The sequence below is a fragment of the Macaca thibetana genome, chromosome 1, assembly GCF_024542745.1.
Source record: "Macaca thibetana thibetana isolate TM-01 chromosome 1, ASM2454274v1, whole genome shotgun sequence".
In the NCBI taxonomy this organism is placed as follows: domain Eukaryota; kingdom Metazoa; phylum Chordata; class Mammalia; order Primates; family Cercopithecidae; genus Macaca; species Macaca thibetana.
In genome coordinates, this window is record NC_065578.1 from 22038578 (window position 1) to 22059166 (window position 20589).

At 46.9% G+C, this 20589-nt stretch overlaps 1 protein-coding gene, 1 non-coding gene and 1 pseudogene across 6 annotated transcripts in view; 2 read left to right on the forward strand and 1 right to left on the reverse strand.

Annotated features, from left to right (window-relative positions):
* Positions 1-17122, reverse strand: part of LUZP1 (leucine zipper protein 1) — a 96458-nt gene extending 79336 nt beyond the window's left edge. The window contains exon 1 of one of the 5 annotated variants that reach the window (XM_050790289.1): positions 17021-17122. The gene's annotated coding sequence lies outside the window, so the exon portion shown is untranslated. Of the gene's footprint in view, positions 1-879; positions 1395-8235; positions 10520-17020 lie in introns of those variants that run through there. The other 4 variants (XM_050790301.1, XM_050790298.1, XM_050790309.1 and 1 more) reach the window with 4 other exon arrangements.
* LOC126944678 (U6 spliceosomal RNA) lies at positions 2190-2296 on the forward strand. Its single transcript, XR_007722152.1, has one exon. It is a non-coding gene; the product is annotated as a U6 spliceosomal RNA (small nuclear RNA).
* Positions 3461-3555, forward strand: LOC126944906 (uncharacterized; annotated as a pseudogene).
* Positions 17123-20589: the final 3467 nt, after the last annotated feature.

Genomic DNA, 20589 nt, shown 5'->3' on the forward strand with positions numbered 1-20589 from the left:
TTAATAAGCTTAAGAAATTAAAATTGCTACCTATACATAAATATCATTGGTCATCAAAAACTCTACTAAGGACCTACTATGTGCCAGTGAAAACAACTGAGGAGGGCATTAGCTAAAACAAATAGCTTCTAATCGAGAAGCTTCCAGTCAAATTAGGTAATTAAGATATTAATAGAAACTGGTCAAGTTAACAAAAAACATGAGGGGTAGTGGCATTACAAGCTACAAGACTTTTGAGAAAATAAGAAACCTTTGATACAACTAGGTAAAATAAGATATGTGATAGTGTGATTTTCCATGAACATGAGGTGGTATTGGCAATAAATGCTATAAAATTTTAGAGAAGAGAGATTAACTGTTGCAAAGCCATGATAGACTTCAAAGAGGGAGAACTGACCTGAGTCTTGAGGGGTGGAAAAGATTTAAATAGTTAAACAGCGTAAGAGAAAAGGACAAAAGATAACGGGAACAAAGGTGCTGAATTGGGAATATGGCCATTAAATATTTATTAAATACCTATTCTACGTCAGTCATTGTGTTACGCACTAGATATACACTGGAGAACAAAACAGATGAGTTCTCTGCTTTCATGGAATCTAGCAGGGAAGACATAACAATCATGCACACAGATATATAATCATAAATTGCAATAGGTGCTATGAAAGGAGGCAACAGAAGCCAGTAATGTGGAATAATGGGAAAGGACTAGCAAGACGCGATGATGAGGAAAAGTACCCCTGATATTTATACATAAGCTCAGGCATGAAGGCAGCCATGCAAAGAGCAGGGGAAAGAAGTGTTCAAGGAAGACAGAGCCATGCATACAAAGGCCCTTTAGAAAACAGCTCATTGAGTTTAAAAATAAGGCCAGTGGCTTACGCCTGTAATCTCAGCTACTCTGGAGGCCAAAGGACAGCTTGAGGCCAGGAGTTTGAGACCAGACTGAGCAATGGTGAGACTCCATCTCTAAAAATTAAATAAATAAGAATAAAAATAAGAAGTTAGCGTAACAGAAGCATAACAGGCAATGAGACTGGCATAAGATGGCAATTGTCTACCCGAAAAGTAGGCAGGAGCCAGGCTATACAGGACATCATAGGTCAAAATAAAGAGCTGAAATGGCCAGGTGCGGTGGCTCACGCCTGTAATCCCAGCACTTTGGGAGGCCGAGGTGAGTGGATCAAGAGGTCAGGAGTTCATGGCCAGCCTGGCCAACGTCATATGGTGAAACCCCGTCTCTACTAAAAAGACAAAAATTGTCTTTTTAGTGTGGTGGCAGGAGCCTGTAATCCCAGCTACTTGGGAGGCTGACGCAGAGAACTGCTTGAACCCAGGAGGTAGAGGCTGCAGTGAGCCGAAATCACGCCACTGCACTGCACTCCAACCCGGGCGACAGAGCAAGACTGTCTCAAAAAAAAAAAAAAAAAAAAAAAAAAAAGAGCTGAAATTTGAATTTTATTCCAAATCTAAAAGAAAACCACTAAAAATTTTTGCACGCTCACGTTAGTTTTAAATAAAAGGAGCCAGACCACAAAGAATACATACAATATGATTCAATCTTTACAAAAGTACAAAAAAAGAGCAAAATAATCTATGCTGTCAGAAGTCAGGACGGTGATTACCCTGGGAAGTAGAGGGGAGACAGGAACTGAAAGGGAACTGGATAGGGGCTTCTAGGTACTGGTAACGCTGTTTCTTGATCTAGATCTAGTTGCTGCTTACATGGGTATATTCAGTTTGCAGGGAAAAAAAAACATCAAATTCCACTTTTACGTGCATTTTTCTGTATATGTTATTATATACTTCAATAATAAAGTTTCTAATAATGTAATATACTTTTTTTTTTTTGAGATGGAGTCTCGCTCAGTCGCCCAGGCTGGAGTGCAATTATGGAGTACAGTGGCACGATCTCTGCTCACTGCAAGCTCCACCTGCCATGTTCACGCCATTCTCCTGCCTCAGCCTCCCGCTGAGACTACAGGCGCCTGCCACCATGCCTGGCTAATTTTTTGTATTTTTAGTAGAGACGGGGTTTCACCATGTTAGCCAGGATGGTCTCAATCTCCTGACCTCGTGATTCACCCGCCTCAGCCTCCCAAAGTGCTGGGATTACAGGCATGAGCCACTGCGCCCAGCCCATAATATACATTTTTAAAATATTATTTTGTCCAGATAAAAACAGGAATAGAGTGCTCACTTTCGCAACACAAATACTAAAATTGGAATGGTACTGGGAAGATTAGTATGTGCCCTACACAAGGATGACATGCTAATTCACAAAGCATTCCATATTTTTAATTTTTTTTGTAAAAATAAAGAAACAGGTACAAAGGGGCACATGCAAATACGGCAGGTCTTGAATGAAAGATTACCCTGGTAGAAGCTTTCAGAGGGGTAATTCAAATAGCCAGTGATACAAAGTACCATGTTTATAAAAAATAAGGCCAGGTGTGGTGGCTCACACCTATAATCCCAGCACTTTTGGAGGCCAAGGCAGGTGGATCACGAGGTCAGGAGTTCGAGATCAGCCTGGCCAACATGGTAAAACCCTGTCTCTACTAAAAATACAATAATCAGCTGGGTGTGGTGGTGGGCACCTGTAATCCCAGCTACTCGGGAGGTTGAGGCAGGAGAATCGTTTGAACCCAGGAGGCAGAAGTTGCAGTGAGCTGAGATCGCACCACTGCACTCCAGCCTGGGTGACAGGGTAAGACTGTCTCAAAAAAAAAAAAAAAAAAAAAAAAGAATAAATGTTGGGGCCAGGTATCACTCATGCTTGTAATCCCAACACTCTGGGAGGCCAAGGTGGGAGGATCGCTTGAGCCCAGGAGTTCAAGACCAGCCTGGAAACAAAGTGAAACCATGTCCCTACCAAAAAAAAAAAAAAGTTTCTTAATTAGCTGGGCATGGTGGTGCACACTTTTAGTCCCAGCTCATCAGGAAGCTGAGGAAGGAGAACTGCCTCAGCCCAGGAGTTCAAGGCTGCAGTGAGCTACGACTGCCGCTATACTCCAGATCGGGAGAAACAGTGAGAGTCTGTCTCTTAAAAAAAAAAAAGAGAGAAAAAAAAAAAAAGAAATGCTGGGTCTGGGCAGGAAGTTGTGCAATACTAAAGGATTAACTATAAATTCCTTAGAACATAAGGAGGAATCTCCAGAAATTAAGAAAGTCATAGATGACAACAGCAATGCCTAAAAAGGTCAGCAATGCTTGTTATGTTGCGGCTCATATTTTAATATGGTATTTTCAAGCTCTTCCCTTGACCCTCCAACTCCCATACAACAAAGAGTGTAATGACACAGATCCCAAACCTGAGCATCAATCACACCTGAGCTTGAATCAATGGTCTGCCCCTCACTTGCTCTGGCAGTTAACTGCTCTGAGCTCAATTCCCTCATTTATAAAATAAGGATAATAACCACCTCATAGAGTTATTATTTTCTCAAAGGTGAACAGAGTAGTACTTCTGCAGTACAAATACTAAAACTGGAACAATACAGAAAAGATTAGCACGTCCTCTGATCAAGGAGTGAACATTATTATAGTCACCCCTTTGAGCAGATCTAAAGGGTTATTTTAATTATCATTTCCTAACGGCATATGGAGGACCAATGGTGGATGTAACAAGAATTCCTTTGCTTCGGGCAGAGCAAAAAAAAGTTTCCATTCTCAGACAAATTCATGGGTGAGAGAGGCGTTTATAAAACAGTCACCATACAGAAACAGAATGAATAAAGATAAAATCAAAAAATAAAGAGAAGGTAGAAGTGGGGCTTCTTCTAGAAGCTCATTAGCAGAGGTTCCAGGCATTTTCTAAGACAGAGACAGAGACTTGAGCTAAAGCATGCTGAGAGAAGTTCAGTGACTTGAGAAATTATGCAAAGGAAGAAACAATCTTCCCCACAAGCCACAATTGCTACCTAATGTATTCTTCCCTTTGTGGAATATTACTTAAAACAAGTTAGACATCAACACTAAGGATATTCTGTCATAGGTGGAAGAGCAAGGCCTTCAACCACTTTACACCATCCCCACCCTTAAGTATTATTTGAACAACCATAATTTGTTAAGCACTTCTTAAGCACAGCCAAAGATGTTAAGTTTTATATTTCAGGAGCTACCATTTCAAAAGAAAAAAAATAAAAAGTTCAACTCCTTAAATCTTTTGGTAACTTTTTCCCAAAATGTATCCTCTGTCTTAAAAGTAACTAAAATCTACTTCCTCCTGAATTTATCTTTCCCCTAATCCAATAAATGTCTCTCCCTCTTATTCTTCCCATTTACCTCACCATTAAATACCTAAGGTTTTCCTATTTCCTCCCAAGTTGGCACATTAACACTCTAATATTCATTCTGACCTCACAGTATTGAATCTGAGCATAGAAACCTCAACATTTCCAGGGATAAATCTGCTACGCAATTCCTAAAAGACAACACACAGTTTAAAAAAATAAACGCAGTGGTGGTAATTATACAACTGTATACATTTGTCAAAGCTCATCAAATTGTACACTTAAAATTGGTGAATTTTATGGTATGTAAATTATACCTCAATAAAGCTTTTTAAAAAAAAAAAATGCATTCAGGGCAGGGCATATTGGCTCATGCCTGTAATCCCAGCACTTTGGGAGGCTGACACTGGAGGATCCCCAGAACCCAGGAGTTCCAGGAGACCAGCCTGGAAAACACAGGGAAACCTCATCTCTATAAATAAAAAAAAAAAAAAGTTAGCTAGGCATGGTGGCACGCACCTGTGGTCCCAGCTTCTCAGAAGGCTAAGGTGGGAAACTCACTGGAGCCCAGGCAGTTGAGGTTGCAGTGAGACATCATCACACCACTGCACTCCAAAAAAAAAGGAATACATTCATTACATTCATTCACTCATTCATCAAATATTTGCTGTGCATCTATTATATGCATCAAAGTTTATACCACATCTTTCAGCCTGGACTATCCAGGTACCTACCTGTAGTGTGCTTTACTCATAAGTTGATACTGTCCCTGAAAGCTGTATTACATGAAAAATGGTTCTGTTTCTGACAATGTTACCTTAACGATGGCCGCTTTACACTGGAAGGGCCATTAGCCATCCATCAACTTCCACTACATAAATGAAATATATGATCACTTAGGTACTCTCCATTTTAACAGAAATGCTTCCATCATAAGAAATAAGCAAGCACCTAGCGGCATATAGTACATACCACTACTACAGCCTTGTATGTCTGTCTTTTTACAAAAAAAAAAAAAAAAAGCACACTTCAAGTGCATATTGACAACACTGCTGAAACAAAAGGCAATATTATTGGAGAACAGACCGAATTGACTTATTCTAGGGCCCACAGTCACCCAGTGGCTGAGTCAAAGGCCAAAAAACTAGGTTTCATGATTCCAAAGGCAGTGTGCACAGTGGAGAGACAACCACAGACCTGAGAAACAGACCTGGGTTTGAATTCCAGCGCCATTTCTTACTAGTTGTGTGTGTGAACTTGGGACAGTCATTTTACTTTCTGACCTTTGGCTTGTTCATCTATAAAACAGGGATGCTGACCCGGAGCAGTGGCTCATGCTTGTAATCCCAGCACTTTGGGCGGCCGAGGCGGGCAGATCACTTGAGGTCAGGAGTTCAAAACCAGCCTGGTCAACATGGTGAAACCTCATCTCCACTAAAAACACAAAAGTTAACCGGGCATGGTGGCACGCACCTGTATTCCCAGCTACTCGGGAGGCTGAGGCAGGAGAATAGCTTGAACGTGAGAGGCAGAGGTTGGAGTGAGCCGAGATCGCACCACTGCACTACAGCCTGGGTGACAGAGCACTCCGTCTCAAAAAAAAAAAAAAAAAAAAAACAAACAAACAAAAAAAAAAAACAGCACTTTGGGAGGCCGAGGCGGGCGGATCACGAGGTCAGGAGATCGAGACCATCCTGGCTAACACGGTGAAAGCCCATCTCTACTGAAAAAATACAAAAAACTAGCCGGGCGGGTTGGGGAGAGCCTATAGTCCCAGCTACTCGGGAGGCTGAGGCAGGAGAACAGTGTAAACTCGGGAAGCGGAGCTTGCAGTGAGCTGAGATCCGGCCACTACACTCCAGCCTGGGCGACAGAGCGAGACTCCATCTCAAAACAAAACAAAAAAAGGGATGCTAACTACCACCTCACAAAATTATTGGGAAGACTGCCTAAGATCTATACCACCTAGCATAATTACCGGGCACAGAATAGGCAACTAAACAACATTAGTTCCTTTTCTTGGTCTTAAATTATTTAAGATTAAGAAAACACCTCATAATCAAGGAAGGCTAATTAACAATCCGTATTATTAATCACTGGCCAACAGAGAACCAGTGTTTGCTGCCTTCTTCATCCTCCAACCCATTCCCTTCCCAGCTCACTACTTCCAGTTTTTCAAACTTTAGTTACTATGTTTAGAAAAGTGATTTAATTTTAGAAACCTGGAAAATTCTTCTAGAAGTAAATTCTTCTAGGAGTAAATTGAGCAAAACCTTAATCTGCCCCCAGGGGAATTCTGAGCAAAACAATTATTTCTGACAAGAGAAGAATTTTCTATGGGGGTAATTCAATTTATCCACATGCATACTACCAAAGTTGCAAAGTGACAGAAGGCAATCTGGAACATACTGTCCAGATTCCCAAAAAAGAAATGTCCTCCTAAAAATCCAAACCCCTCCCTAATTTGAGGTAGTCAGATCTTACTAGGTGATTTGAATTCTCCTGGCTCTGACACCAGTACAGCTCCTTAGGCCAGAACAGCAGCCGTTTGTAAAAGAAATACCCTGACCAAACCCCACCCCTCAAAACATCCCCAAAAGGCAGGGAGGTCCAGAGAGTATCTTCTCCTCCAACGACACATGAGGCACCAGGGGCTCCGCAGCGCAATCCTTCCCCCAAGGTCATTCAAGTCAGTGAAGGTGCGACGGCGGAGCTGCAGGCACTCTCTGGCCTTCTGGAAATCACATTGCAGGGGTTTTGGGGGTGCCTACTCTCTTCCCCTCTCCCACCCGCAAGGGTGAGCACTGGCCTCGGCATTTCCGAAACAAGCCACAACAAGCTCTGCAGTGTTAGGAAAGGGGTTGACGCGATGAAGAAACAGATGCTCCAAAGCAAGATAGTCTTTCTCGGATCGCAGAGGCTCCTCCAAGGTTATGCACAAAAACCGCAGCCACCTCCAAGAGCTCTAAACGGGGCTCCGAAGCTCCAGCGCGGCCGCTCCGGGACGCCGGCTTCCCTGCAGGCAGGCTCCGCAGCCAGAGGCCACCGGCCCCAGAAACCGCACTTCATTCCTGCGCTCCGGGAAGCCATGGCTCCTTCCCCGCCCGGGCAGCTGGGCGGGGGCCGGGGGTGCGCGGGGAGGCGGGCCCCGCGCTGCGGAAAGTTCACCGCGGCGGGCGGGGGGAGGCCCCGGCCCCGCTCGCCGGCGTCCCCCTGCAGATTCCACCATTAATTAGTCCTAAGGACTGTCTACTGGCAACTTAAACAAAGCGAATGCCTCGAATTCCTTCCCGGCCCAGCGGTCTGGCTGCGAGACCAGCAGAGCGCCCGGGACGTGGGCCGGCGCGGCCGACAGCTGCGGCTGCCGCAAGACCCCTCCCCGCCCGGCCCGCGCCCCGCGCCCCGCGCCCGCAGCTGGCCCCGCACGCCGGACCGACTGGCTCCCAAACCGCCCTCCTCCTCCTCCTGCTGGAGCTCCCGGGCCCTTCCTGTCTGATCACTTCCTTCCTCCGGTGCCCGCCGGGCCCCGCGCAGCCCCCTCCCGGCCGCCTCGCCGCCCCCCACCCCAATCCGGACCGCGCCCCTCCCCCAACCCCAAACTCGACCCCCGAAACTCTTCGCCGCCCCCTCGAAAATGTCTCCTCCGCGTCTCTGCCCCAAACATTTCTCCTCCGAGTCTCGCTCCCACCAAGAAGTCTCCTCATGAACCTTCCCTCCCCCTCCCGAGGAAAAATCTCAGAGTCTCTTCCTCCAACTCCACAAACATGTGCCGGGTCTCGCCCCAAAAGGTCTCCTCCTGAGCCCTTCCTCCAAAATCCACTCCAACTCTCCTCCAACTCCACACCCCCATCCCTCCCCGGCTGCGCCCGCGGTTTCTTCTGCCCCGTGGCCGCGGGTGCCCCGACCTCACCGGGGACCGCCCCCCACCCCCGCCGCCCTCCGCTCCCCGCGCCCGTCCCGGTCCCCCGCGCCGCGCTCCCGCCGCCGCCTCACGGACCCTCACCTCGGCGGCCCCGGACAGCGATACCGCCCGCAGAGGGCTCCGGCGCTCAGCTCCCAGCGACCGGCGCCGCCTCTGGCTCCGCGGGACTGACAATGATGGGCGGGGCCAAGTGGTGACGTCAGCGGTCTGGAAGGCGGGGTCTTTGTGAAGGGCGGGATTGGTCTGCAGGCCCCGCCCCCTCCGTCCTTTTTTTCTCTTCCCAGGACTTAGGCTCCACCAAGTTTTTATTGCCTCCCTAGCTAGGTCCTGTGGTGGGCGCCCTGGGAAATCGAAATAGAAGACAAGACTTCCCGATTTCAGGAGGGAGACTTTCGGCCCGCGTGGTGGCTCACGTCTGTAATCCCAGAATTTTGGGAGGCTGAGGCGGACGGATCGCTTAAACTCAGAAGTTCGAGACCAGCCTGGGCAACATGGCGAAACCCCATCTCTACAAAAAAATACAAAAATTAGCCGGGCGTGGTGGCGCGGGCCTGTAGGCTAAAGTCGGAGGATCGCTTGAGCCCGGGGAGGTAGAGGCTACAGTGAGCCGTGATCGTGCCACTGCACTCCAGCTTGGGTGACAGAGTGAGACCCTGTCTCAAAAGAAAAAAAAAAAAGCGGGACACTCTGAAGGGTTGTGAGGATTAAATGAGATAATCAATGGAAAGGTGCTTAGCCTAGAACCTGATATGGAATAATCACTCAACAAATGCTATTTCTATTACCCCGCAAACGCAGAGAAGGAACTCAGCTCAGACTCAGGAGGCATGGGTTCCAGTTCCCCGTTCTGCTCTTCATTCGTTGTGTGACGCTAGACAAGTACTTTCCTATCTATGTTCCCGACTTTCATCTTCTTTAAAATGGGAGGGGGGAATAACCACAGGATCTCAAAATCCCCTCCGATACTTCTGACATACTTCCTTTAAGTCTACTATCTAAAAAGCACCTAGGGCCCTGAGAAGTCAGGAGGAGGGCTTTGAAGACAGCCCAAGACCCACACCCAGCAGAGTACAGGACACAGCCAGAGACTGCTCTCGCTGCCGATGCCCTCCCACACGCTGGCACACAGCAACATTCACAAGCCAGGGCACAGATGGGCTGAGGGCTGCTTCCTCTCTGACTACAGCAGCATGGTTGGTCTCTTGAGACATCGCTTGTGTAAGCTCTTTATTGCCTATGGAATAAAGGCCAAAGCCCTGGCCTGGTATGATCACTTCCTACCTTTACACACGCTCGCGCACACACACACACACACACAAAGTTTATCCAGACTTCTCTTAGCACACCCACTGCTTTCCCACATTTGACCCTTTGCTCAAGCTCTTCCCCTGCTGTCTCACCTCCCAGCTTCTCCCAGCCAGAAGGCAATCCTCCCTGTTCTGAATACCCAATAACATTGTGTTTAACCCTCACGTGGGCATGAACACTACAACTTATAACGAACTGACCTCCCATTTGTTTCTTAGCACTCCCTGGAGGTCAGAACCCACACATGTTTGTGGAGCTGAAGCTCTGATGCCAGAAAACCCTGGGATCATATGTTCTGGGGTCATACTGGCTGTCTCTGAGCCTATCTTCTCATTTGTAAAATGGGGATAATAATGTAGTCTTGTGGTGTTTGTTTTTAAATTACCTAACATACTTTCTGGAAAGCATCAGGCACAGTGTTCCACAATCAATATGATTGTCATTCTTATTTTCTTTCTTTTTTTTTTTTTTTTTTGAGATGAATTTTCTCTCTTGTCATCCAGGCTGGAGTGCAGTGGCGCGATCTCAGTTCACTGCAACCTCCGCCTTCCAGGTTCAAGAGATTCTCCTGCCTCAGCCTCCCAATTAGCTGGGATTACTGGCACTTGCCACCACACCTGGCTCATTTTTGTATTTTTAGTAGAGACGGTGTTTCACCATGTTGGCTATGATGGTCTCAAGCTCCTGACCTCAGATGATCCACTCACCTCAGCCTCCTGAAGTGCTGGGATTACAGATGTGAGCCACCACGCCCGGCCCCTGTAGTTCTTATTTTCAATAGTATTATATTGACCAGGCGCGGTGGCTCATGCCTGCAATCCCAGCACTTTGGGAGGATCACTTGGGTCCAGGTGGGTGGATCACTTGAGTCCAAGACTTTGAGACCAGCCTGGACAACATGGCAAAACCCCGTTTTTACAAAAAATACAAAAATTAGCCGGGCCTGGTGGTGCCCATGCAGTCTCAGCTACTCAGGAGGCTGCGGTGGGAGGATCCCTTGAACCTGGGAGGTGGAGGTTGCAATGAGCCATGATAATGCCACCGCACTCCAGCCTGGGCGACAGATCGAGACCCTGTCTCAAAAATATATATAATTATTGTATGTTATATATATTATATATATATATAATTACTATCATCGGTATTATTTCTAGTTCGTAACACCACACAGCACCTCATTACAATCCACTAAATCATTTCACGTGGAAGACTTTAGGGTTTTGAGAAAGGAAGAGGCTTGCTGAAAGTGGCCCTGCAAAGCATTCCCATTGGAACAGAGACCAGCACTGCAGTCTGCAGACCCCAGATGGATTCTGCAGTCACATCTGATGCCCCAGGGCATCTCTGTCATTCAGCATGCCTCCAAGCTGGGGTCAGCGTGGGGTTCTCTCTGAGAGTTCTTTGCAGCACAGCTGACCCATTTCTGCTTCGTGCCTTTCTCCTCTCACCTTCTTTACAGAGACGTGGATCTGTGTTAAACTGCCCTTGGCATCTCTGCAGTCCTCTAGGAGAGCTGCAATGAGGCACTGGGCATTTCCAGAGCACTGGCCTGTGGGAGGAGGGGAAGAACTTTGGGGTTCTGATTAATTTCCTATGCTGCAGGCAGGCACATGGGTGTCCTGAAATGCCTGGCCTGGTCCTCAAAGGCCCCTAATAAATTATAGCTTATTTTTAGAAAAAATATTCAAAAACACCACTTCCTGTGAAAAGTAAGCATGGCCGTAAGATTGCTGGAGGCAAAGGAAGGGCCTTTACTGAGTTGCTCCTAAGGGCTAAAGCCGATTCCAAGTACTACAAACCCTTGGAAGGAAGAACCCAGGACATACCAGGGAGGTTCTGAAGAAAGAACTTTCTCCCCAGGACCCATGATCCCAGCAACCACTTATTCATTTATTCATAGCAAAACCTTTGGCACAGGAAAGATCAGGATTCAAAACCCAGCTCTGCCACTTACTAGTTATGTAATCTTGGGTTTTTAGGTCTCTGCACCTCAGTTTCTCATCTGCGAAATGGAAATAATAATACCACCTTTCTCACACAGTGCCTGTGAGGGTTAAACATCTGAAAGAGCTGCGTTCAGAGCTTGGCACCTAGTTCATGCCAGGATGTAGTGGTTGCTGTTACTATTTGAACATGTCCTCGTCCTCCCAGCAAGACTTCCCATATGCTGGACTCTGGACTGGAAGTAGGGCTAAATAATAGCCCTGCCCTCAAGAGGCTCCATATAGTAAAAGGAAAGGAATAGATTTGTATGATTAGGCAATAAAAGGTCTCTATTGGGCATTGTTAAGTGAAAAGAGTGAGAGTAAGTTGCTGAATTACAAGTGTAGTAGGACCCTATAGTTATAATTTGTAATATATGCTTAGTATATGCATAGAAAAATATGGAGACTATAAAGAACTAAATAGGCCAGGCTCAGTGGCTCACACCTGTGATCCCAGTGCTTTGGGTGGCCAAGGTGAGAAGATTACTTGAGACCAGGAGTTTGAGATCAGTCTGGGTGACAGAGGGAGACCCCTGTCTTTACAAACAAAAAAAAAATTTTTTCTTTTCTTTTTTTTTTTTTTTGAGACAGAGGTCTCCCTCTGTCGCTCGGGCTAGAGTGCAGTGGCACGATCTGGGCTCACTGCAACCTTCACCTCCCAGGTTCAAGCGATTCTCCTGCCTCAGCCTCCCGAGTAGCTGCCATTACAGGCATGACCCACCACGCCCGGGTAATTTTTGTATTTTTAGTAGAGACGGGGTTTCACCATGTTGCCCAGGCTGGTCTCAAATGCCTGGGCTCAAGCGATCCTTTAGCTTTGTCTTCCCAAAGTGCTGGGATTGCAAGCGTGAGCCACCACACCCAGCCAAAATTTTATTTTATTTTTATTTTTATTTTTTTGGAGACAGTCTCGCTCTGTTGCTCAGGCTAGAGTGCAGTGGTGAGATCTCAGCTCCGCCTCCCATGTTCAAGCAATTCTGCCTCAGCCTCCTGAGTAGCTGGGATTACAGGCGTGCAACACCACACCCAGTTAATTTTTGTATTTTTAGTAGAGACAGGGTTTCACCATGTTGGTCAGGCTGGTCTCCAACTCCTGACCTTGTGATCCGCCCACCTCAGCCTCCCAAAGTGCTAGGATTACAGGTGTGAGCCACCGCCAGGCATGGTGGCTCACACCTGTAGTCCTAGTTACTCAGGAGGCTGAGGAGGGAAGATTGCTTGAGCCCAGGAGTTGGAGGCTGCAGTGAGCTATGATCTCTGCACTGCACTCCAGGCTGAGTGACAGAGAAAGACCCTGTCTCTAAAAAAATAAATAAATAAAAAAGAGCTAAATAGAGAAACTTCAGGTTTTTTTTCTTTTGCTTTGCTGAGTTTCGTTTTGTTTCTGTTTTTGCTTTTTTTTTTTTTTTGAGATAGAATCTCACTTTGTCACCCAGGCTAGAGTGCCATGTCATGATCTCGGCTCACTACAAGTCCACTTCCCAGGCTCGAGTAATCCTCCTACCTCAGCATCCCATGTAGCTGGGATAACAGGTGCCCGCCAACACACACACCCAGCTAATTTTTTTTGTATTTTTGGTAGAGACGGAGTTTCGCCATGTTGCCCAGGGTGGTCTCCATCTCCTGAGCTCAAGTCATCCACCTGCCTTGGCCTCCCAAAGTACTGGGATTACACAGTGAGACACTGTGTCCAGCCTCCTTTGCTGTTCTGTCTGTGCATATAGTGAGAACTTTCAAAAAAGACTTTGCTATAGAGGGGAAAGGGGGTAAAAACACAGCTACAAGGTATACCAGCAGTGGGCATCTGAGCCACCTGTGCATACTGCAATAGAAAGTTCCACAGATCCCATCTCCTTCTTCATGGGGTTCCAGGAAAGCCCATGCTGAGACAATTTTCCCTTCCTCCCCTGACCCAAGACCTTGGTTGCATTTGAACTTTCAATGCTACAAGCCAAAAGTAAGACACCTAATATAAGTCCCAGGAACCATGACAAGGCCAGGACAAAAAGACGTTTAAGCAGGCAGAATTTTTTTTTCTCCCTGTCTGTATTAGTTAGAATTCTCCAGAGAAACAGAACCAATAGGAGTATACATATCTATATATATATATATAATCTACTTATTATGAGAATTGGCTCACAAGATTATGGAAGCAGAGAAGTCCTACAGTCTGCCTTTTGAAAGCTGGAGAACCAGAAAAGATGGTGGTGCTAAGAATGGGGGTTTGTGGGCAGGGAAGTGCTGGTATAAGTCTTACGGTCCAAGGGTCTGAGAACCAGGAGCTCCAATGTCCAAGGGCAGGAGAAGATGGATGTTCCAGCTCAATGAGAGAGAGCAAATTTTCCTTCCTCCTCTTTTTTGTTCTGTTGAACCCTCAGTGAATTGGATCATGCCCACCTACACTGGTGGAGGCAATTTTCTCTACTCAATCTACCAATTCAAATATTAATCTCTCCTAGAAATATTCAGAAATAATGTTTTACCAGCTATCTGGGCATCCCTTAGCCCAGTCAAATTGACACGTAAATTCACCATCACACTGTCCTATGCCCCTTCCACACCTTCCAAAGAATCACGATATGTCAGCACCTTGTGTCTACCATGTCTAAACTTGCGCTTTCATTTTCACTCATTATATCATTCTGCAATTTAATTTTTTACAAGGAGTAGTATTACTGTGTCATCAGAAAAAAGGCAGTAAAGATATACATAAATAGAAAGCTAACCAAGCTGGAGTTGGCTCACTTTTGTTGGTTTGCAAACAATAAATGATTACCCAGTATGATTGAGGCCAGTGCAAAGTCTGCCAAGAATCATAGAAAGTGAGACTAGGAAGGAATAAAATCGCCCTCAATCCTCCTATCATCCCCCTAATGGCATGATTTTAAGTTCTCTCTACTCCTTTGCTCCCTCATGTTTCAGGGTAACCATTACTACGTGTATTTCATTCACTCACTCACTCATTCATTCATTCATTCATTCATTCCACAAACATTTATAGATCCTGTATTCTGAACCAAGAGTCATGCTGGGTAGTTTACATATCCTACCTCTTAAAGGTTATAGGGGTCATTATTCCTAGTATATTGCATATACTATCTCTTAAAGGTTATAGGGGGTCATTATTGCTGCTATCTTGCAGACTGGGAACAAGGCTCAGACAGGTAAAGTCACTTACTGGTCACACATCTAGTAGGATCTAAACCAAGACATGTGCAACATCAAAGCCCAAGTCCAGGAGGAAATGGGCTGTATTCCAAAGCAAATAAGCTATGCACTCAGGCAGCCATTATTGGTTGGGTGGCTTTGGGCAAGTCATTGAACTCTTCTCTGCAGTAGTTTTGCCACCTTTGCAGAATAAGTGTATACCCAGCTATTGCATGTAAGCTAAGTGCTTTGTAAATCGTAACACATAATACAAAGGAAAGGCATCTCAGCTCTTCAGGGACTAGGTCTCACTCATCTTTGGATCTTTTGGTGCTTTCCCTGCTAGTGTTTGCCTCGATTAGTGTTCATCCCCCATTAGCGCATTTAGGACGGTTTTCCTCGTTTGCATCTTATTTCCCCCTCCAGCCTGGGACTTCCTCAACAGCAGGAATGATGCTTATTAATTTCTGATCCCTTTCTGCCCCTAGTACAGTGTCCGGCCTGCATCCCTCCATTCCTTTGCACTTTTATTTATTTCATAAGAAATGGCGGAGTGCCTAACAGGTGCCAGGCACTACACAGACTGTAATACAGCAAAAGTCCCAAGTTTCCTGGACTGGAGGAGTGGAGAAACAGGATAACATTAAATACTATTACTTAATAACAATTCCATTAAGTGCTGCAAAGAATCAGGCAAGATGCCAGAAGGGATTGGGGGATGCGGGGTGGGGACCTAACTCAATTGAGGAGCCAGAGAAGGCTTCCTAGAGGAGGTGGCCTGGAGGCTCAGAGAGGGTAAGGAACATGCTCAAGGTCACACAGCTGGTAAGTGGGAAATTGGGATTTTAACCCAGGAATGCCTGAGTCCAAAGCCCATACTCTACTAGAAAACACTGTCTTTTATTTCCTCCACTTTTTACTTCCTTGACTTTTTTTTTTTTTAGATGCAGTCTTGCTCTGTCGCCCAGGCTGGAGTGCAGTGGTGTGATCTCGGCTCACTGCAACCTCCACCTCCTGGGTTCCAGTGATTTTCGTACCTCAGCCTCCCGAGCAGCCGGGATTATAGGCGTGTGCCACTCCACCCAGTTAATTTTTATATTTTTAGTGGAGATGGGGTTTCACCATGTTGGCCAGGCTGGTCTCAAACTCCTGACCTCAAACGATCTGCCCATCTCAGCCTCCCCAAAAGTGCTGGAATTACAGGCGTGAGCCACCACGGCCCGGCCCCCTACTTCCTTGACTTTTATTTTTGAGAAAGGAGTAAGGCCTGTTCAAATGAATGCACTAAAGCAATATTTTTTCCCAGCTTTTGGGGATCACAGATTCTTTTGAGAATCTGGTGAAATCCGTGAAACCTCTCTCCAGAATTCCACCTATACAGACAGACCCACAAAATCTGGCATACAATTTCAGGGAGTTCATAGCTATCCTGAGGCCCAGGTTTAGAACTCATTCCATGGAGGACCCCCAGACCTTATAGTAAAATTGTCAGAACCGCAGAAAGAGGGACCAGGACCCCATAAAGAGCTCAAATCCCCAGAGAGATCTCAAGATCCTATAGAAAGAGTCTCAAGATCCAGTAGAAAGATCTGGGATCCTGTAGAGGCCCCCAAGTTGCTACAGAGTAACAGCTGGGGCTTTGCAGAAATATTCTCAAGAGGTTATAGACATAGAGGAACCTCAACCTCTCATGAAGCTGGAGTCCTCATAGCGGGCTTGGAGAGCTATAATTTTGGGGATTTTTCGATTTTTGAGACAATGTCTGACCTCTGTCGCCCAGGCTGCAATGCAATGACACAATCACCCCTCACCACAGCCTCAAACTCCTGGGCTCAAGCAATCCTCCTGTCTCAGCCTCCAAAGTAGCTGGGACCAGAAGCATGTGCCACCATGTCCAGCTAATTTTTAAATTTTCTGTAAGGATGAGGGGTCTCACTATGTTTCCCAGGCTGGTCTCGAACTCCTGGAATCAAGAGATCCTCCCACCTCGAGCTCCCAAAGCGGTGGGATTACAGGCGTGAGTCACCATACCCTGCGGAGAGCTATAATTCTTGACCCTTGTTGGATCACTGACACCTTTGGAACTTCGAAGAAAAATGCAACACACACAACATGTTACACAAGGAGTTCACAGACCTCTGAGAGGCCATCGGTAGCCCCTGGGTACAGAACTCCGGTTCTTGAGGTGCTGCAAGAATGTAACCCCCGCCCTCCAAACACCTCAAAAACCTGGAGCAGAACCACAGACGCGAGGCACAAACTTTAGGGTGAAACAGACCCCGAGTCGCATCCCGGCCCTGCCGTTTACCAGCCATGACCTTGAACACTCACCTAGAAACCCTCAGGCCTCAACATCTCACCACCCAAAAGAGAGGGCTGGACGCCCTTCCCTCCCCACCCCGGCCCCCACGGCGTGCGCTCCGTACCCGGTGGGGCGCTGACGCTTGACAGGACTCAGCCTCTCTCCCCTCCTGCGCCAGTGAGCCATGAATCCGGCTGCAGCACTTCGTGAAATACAAATGGGCCGACTGCACCAGGCGTGCGGGAGGCGGGGGAAGGGGGCCGGCGCGTTCGCCGTTTGCCGCAGTGACAGCTCCGCGCAGCCGGCCGGCCGCGGGTCTGGGAAGCCGCCGGTGCCGGGCGCGCTCTCGCCTTTCCCACCCACCAGGCAGGGCGTTCCCGCCAGCCGGCTTCCTGCAGCCGAGGGCCGTGGAGGAGGGACGGCGCTGAGGGGCCGCAGGGCCTGGCAGGCCTGGTTCCTGGCTTTCTCTCCGCGTTTCCTGAGCAGGACCGGCCGGGGGATGGGACCCAGAGCAAACCTCCTTCCCCAGGAGCGCAGCCAGGAAATCGCGTCCTTATTTATCAGGTTCCTCCTCTGCGCGCCGAACGGGGCTGGTTTCCGTCCGCGATCGAGTGGGCATGGTGCGACCCACTTATCCCAGAAGGAAGCGGAGAGACGAAATGGCAGCTCCCGACCCCACGACACAGCAAGATTCCAACCCCGTGATGTCAGTGTTAACTCCATCCTACGGATGAGAAAGCTGAGGCTTTGAAAAATGAAGTGACTTATCCAAGGTCGTCATAAAAATATTACTACTAATAAAATAACGTGCTTACTACATACCAGCCACTGTGCTCCAGGTATATTTCGTCACTGGGTTCTTTAATCTATGAAGATAACTGTTGTTCCTAGTTCATAAATGAGGAAACAGAACCAGAGGCCAAGTGGCAGCTCCAGTGACGCACAGCTACGAAATAACAGAGCTAGGAATTAAACTCCAGCCTCCTGTTTCCAGAGCTCAGCCTTTCTCCATCCTGCTTCTGCATTTCAGTTGAGTAACCATGACCTTGTCTCATGTGTTTCTGGGTCCTCAGAGCCTTACCGAGAACTTGACACAAAGTAAGTGCTCAGAGGTGATTAAGGGAACCTTACATGGAAGTTCACACTTAGAAGGACTGATAGGAGGCATCTGTCCACGTGACCCCTTCTAGCGCCTTCCGCCAAGTGAAAATGTAGCCTCTCCTGAATACTCGCTATCATGATAAACTCTCCCCCTCCCCACACCCCATCCCATTCCCTTGTTGGACAAATACATTTGGTTTAAATGTAAACGCTCACCCCCTTTTTTTTTTTTTTGAGACGGAGTTTCGCCTTGTAGCCCAGGCTGGAGTGCAGTGGCACAATCTTGGCTCACTGCAACCTCCACCTCCTGGGTTCAAGCGATTCTCCTGCCTCAGCCTCCCAAGTAACTGGGATTACAGGCGTGTGCCACCACACCCAACTAATTTTGTATTTTTAGTAGAGACAGGATTTCATTGGTTGATAAGGCTGGTCTCGAACTCCTGACCTCAGGTGATCCGCCCACCTCGGCCTCCAAAAGTGCTGGGATTACAGGTGCGAGCTACTGTGCCCGGCCTTAAATGCTCCTTTTTTTTTTTGTCCATGGTTTCTTGTAAACAAGGCCAGGCCATTTTCCTCCCTGTGGCCACATTACATATTGCATGGTATTCTTAGCCATTCTATAAGGTTAGACCGTTCAATAATTTTAAGTTCCTCATAAACTGGGACAAGGTCAGCTGTTCATCAAAGCTGTTCCCCTTCCAAATGTAGAGTTGTTTCTGAGAAAAGCAGCCAGACTACATTTTCCAGCACTCCTTGCTATTAGGAACATAACTAGTGTTCACCAGTGGGATATGGGCAGAGAACATGAATGCCGTGTCCTGGCCAAAGTGGTGAAGAAGGATGTAGGCTTTCTCAAAGCTCTTTTCTCTCATCTGCCAATCAGATGTCAACACCAGGGGCCCCCTTGGAAGCTACACATTGGACAAGACAGAGCCTTAGTCAACCCGGGTCTCACTCATCACTTGACTGAGGGGGCCACACATTGAACTAATTTCTATTGTATTTAGGCATTGCGTTTTCAGGATTTATCTATCATAGCAGTTGGCATAACTAGTATGGGACTACCCTGGGCTCACGGTTGTATCCTCCACATGACAGAGGGCAGTACTGGTTACATGAAAGACGCTCAAAGACATCTTCAACTGTGTCCAGCTGGCTCAACTGGTCAGAAGCCATATCTGTTCATCTGATGTCTTACGTCATATCTTTTCCAAAAAGGGTTTTGAGGTGGTTTCATTGCAGCCTCGAGACCATCTGACTGATAATTAAAGACCAAGAATTCGGGAGTGATAAAAGCCTGGATCAAAGGCCACTGGGGAAAAAGAAAAGAAAGATGAAAAACTGACTAATTAGGGTAGAAATGGTGGGCTGAGTTTTCTAAGGATAGTAACAGTGAAGAACGAACAAATCATGGCTCTGAGTTTCCCGGCAGTCAAAGTCAAGAGGGAACCAGGATGAGTTACAAATTGTGTAGGAAGTAGTAAACATGTGATTGAATACACAGACCCTGGAGGCAAATTACGTTGTTTTGAAACCCAACTCTGCCACTTACTAGTCACATGACCTTACGCAGTTATTTAATTTCTCTGTGCTTCTGTTGCTTCTTCTGAAAAACAGGACAATATAATAATAAACCCCTTTCTTAGGGTCCCTGGAAGGATTAAATGACTTCAGGCATGTTTAGTTCTTTTTTTTGTTTCGTTTTGTTTTTTGAGATGGAGTCTCGCTCTGTCGCCCAGGCTGGAGAGCAGTGGTGCAATCTCAGCTCACTGCAACCTCTGCCTGCCAGGTTTAAACAATTCTCCTGCCTCAGCCTCCTGAGTAGCTGGGATTACAGGCCCCTGCTGCCACGCCTGGCTAATTTTTGTATTTTTAGTAGAGACAGGGTTTCACCATATTGGTCAGGCTGCTCTCGAACTCCTGACCTCAAGTGATTCACCTGCCTCAGCCTCCCAAAGTGCTGGGATTATAGGCATGAGCCACCGCACCCGGCCGCATATTTAGTTCTCATAACAGGCCTGTCACGTGGTAAATCCTATAGAAGAATTAGCTATTGCTGTGATATGGTTGGAAAAATCAGGCCAGTGAATTGGGAGAGACAAATTTTTCCCCGCATTAAATTCTCAGGGAATGTATTACACATGTGACCCTAATACAACAGATGGTTCCTTAATCAGAATTGCGCCCCATGTCACATGGTTGTTTCTCTCTCTTTTTTTTTTTTTTTTTTTTTTTTTTGAGATGGAGTCTTGCTCTGTAGCCCAGGCTGGAGTGCAGTGGCGCGATCTCGGCTCACTCCAACCTCCACCTCCCAGGTTCAAGCGATTCTCCTGCCTCAGCCTCCCGAGTAGCTGGGACTACAGGCACCTGCCACCACGCGCAGCTAATTTTTGTATTTTTAGTAGAGACAGGGTTTCACCATTTTGGCCAGGGTGATCTTGAACTCCTGACCTCGTGATCCGCCCGCCTCGGCCTCCCAATGGTTGTTTCTCTTATTTTTGGTCCAGACAAACCTTGGCATTCTACTCACTGGGTAATTCTGGGGCAGGATACTAGGGTAACTTAAGGTTCTAGGGACCTTTCTGCTGACAG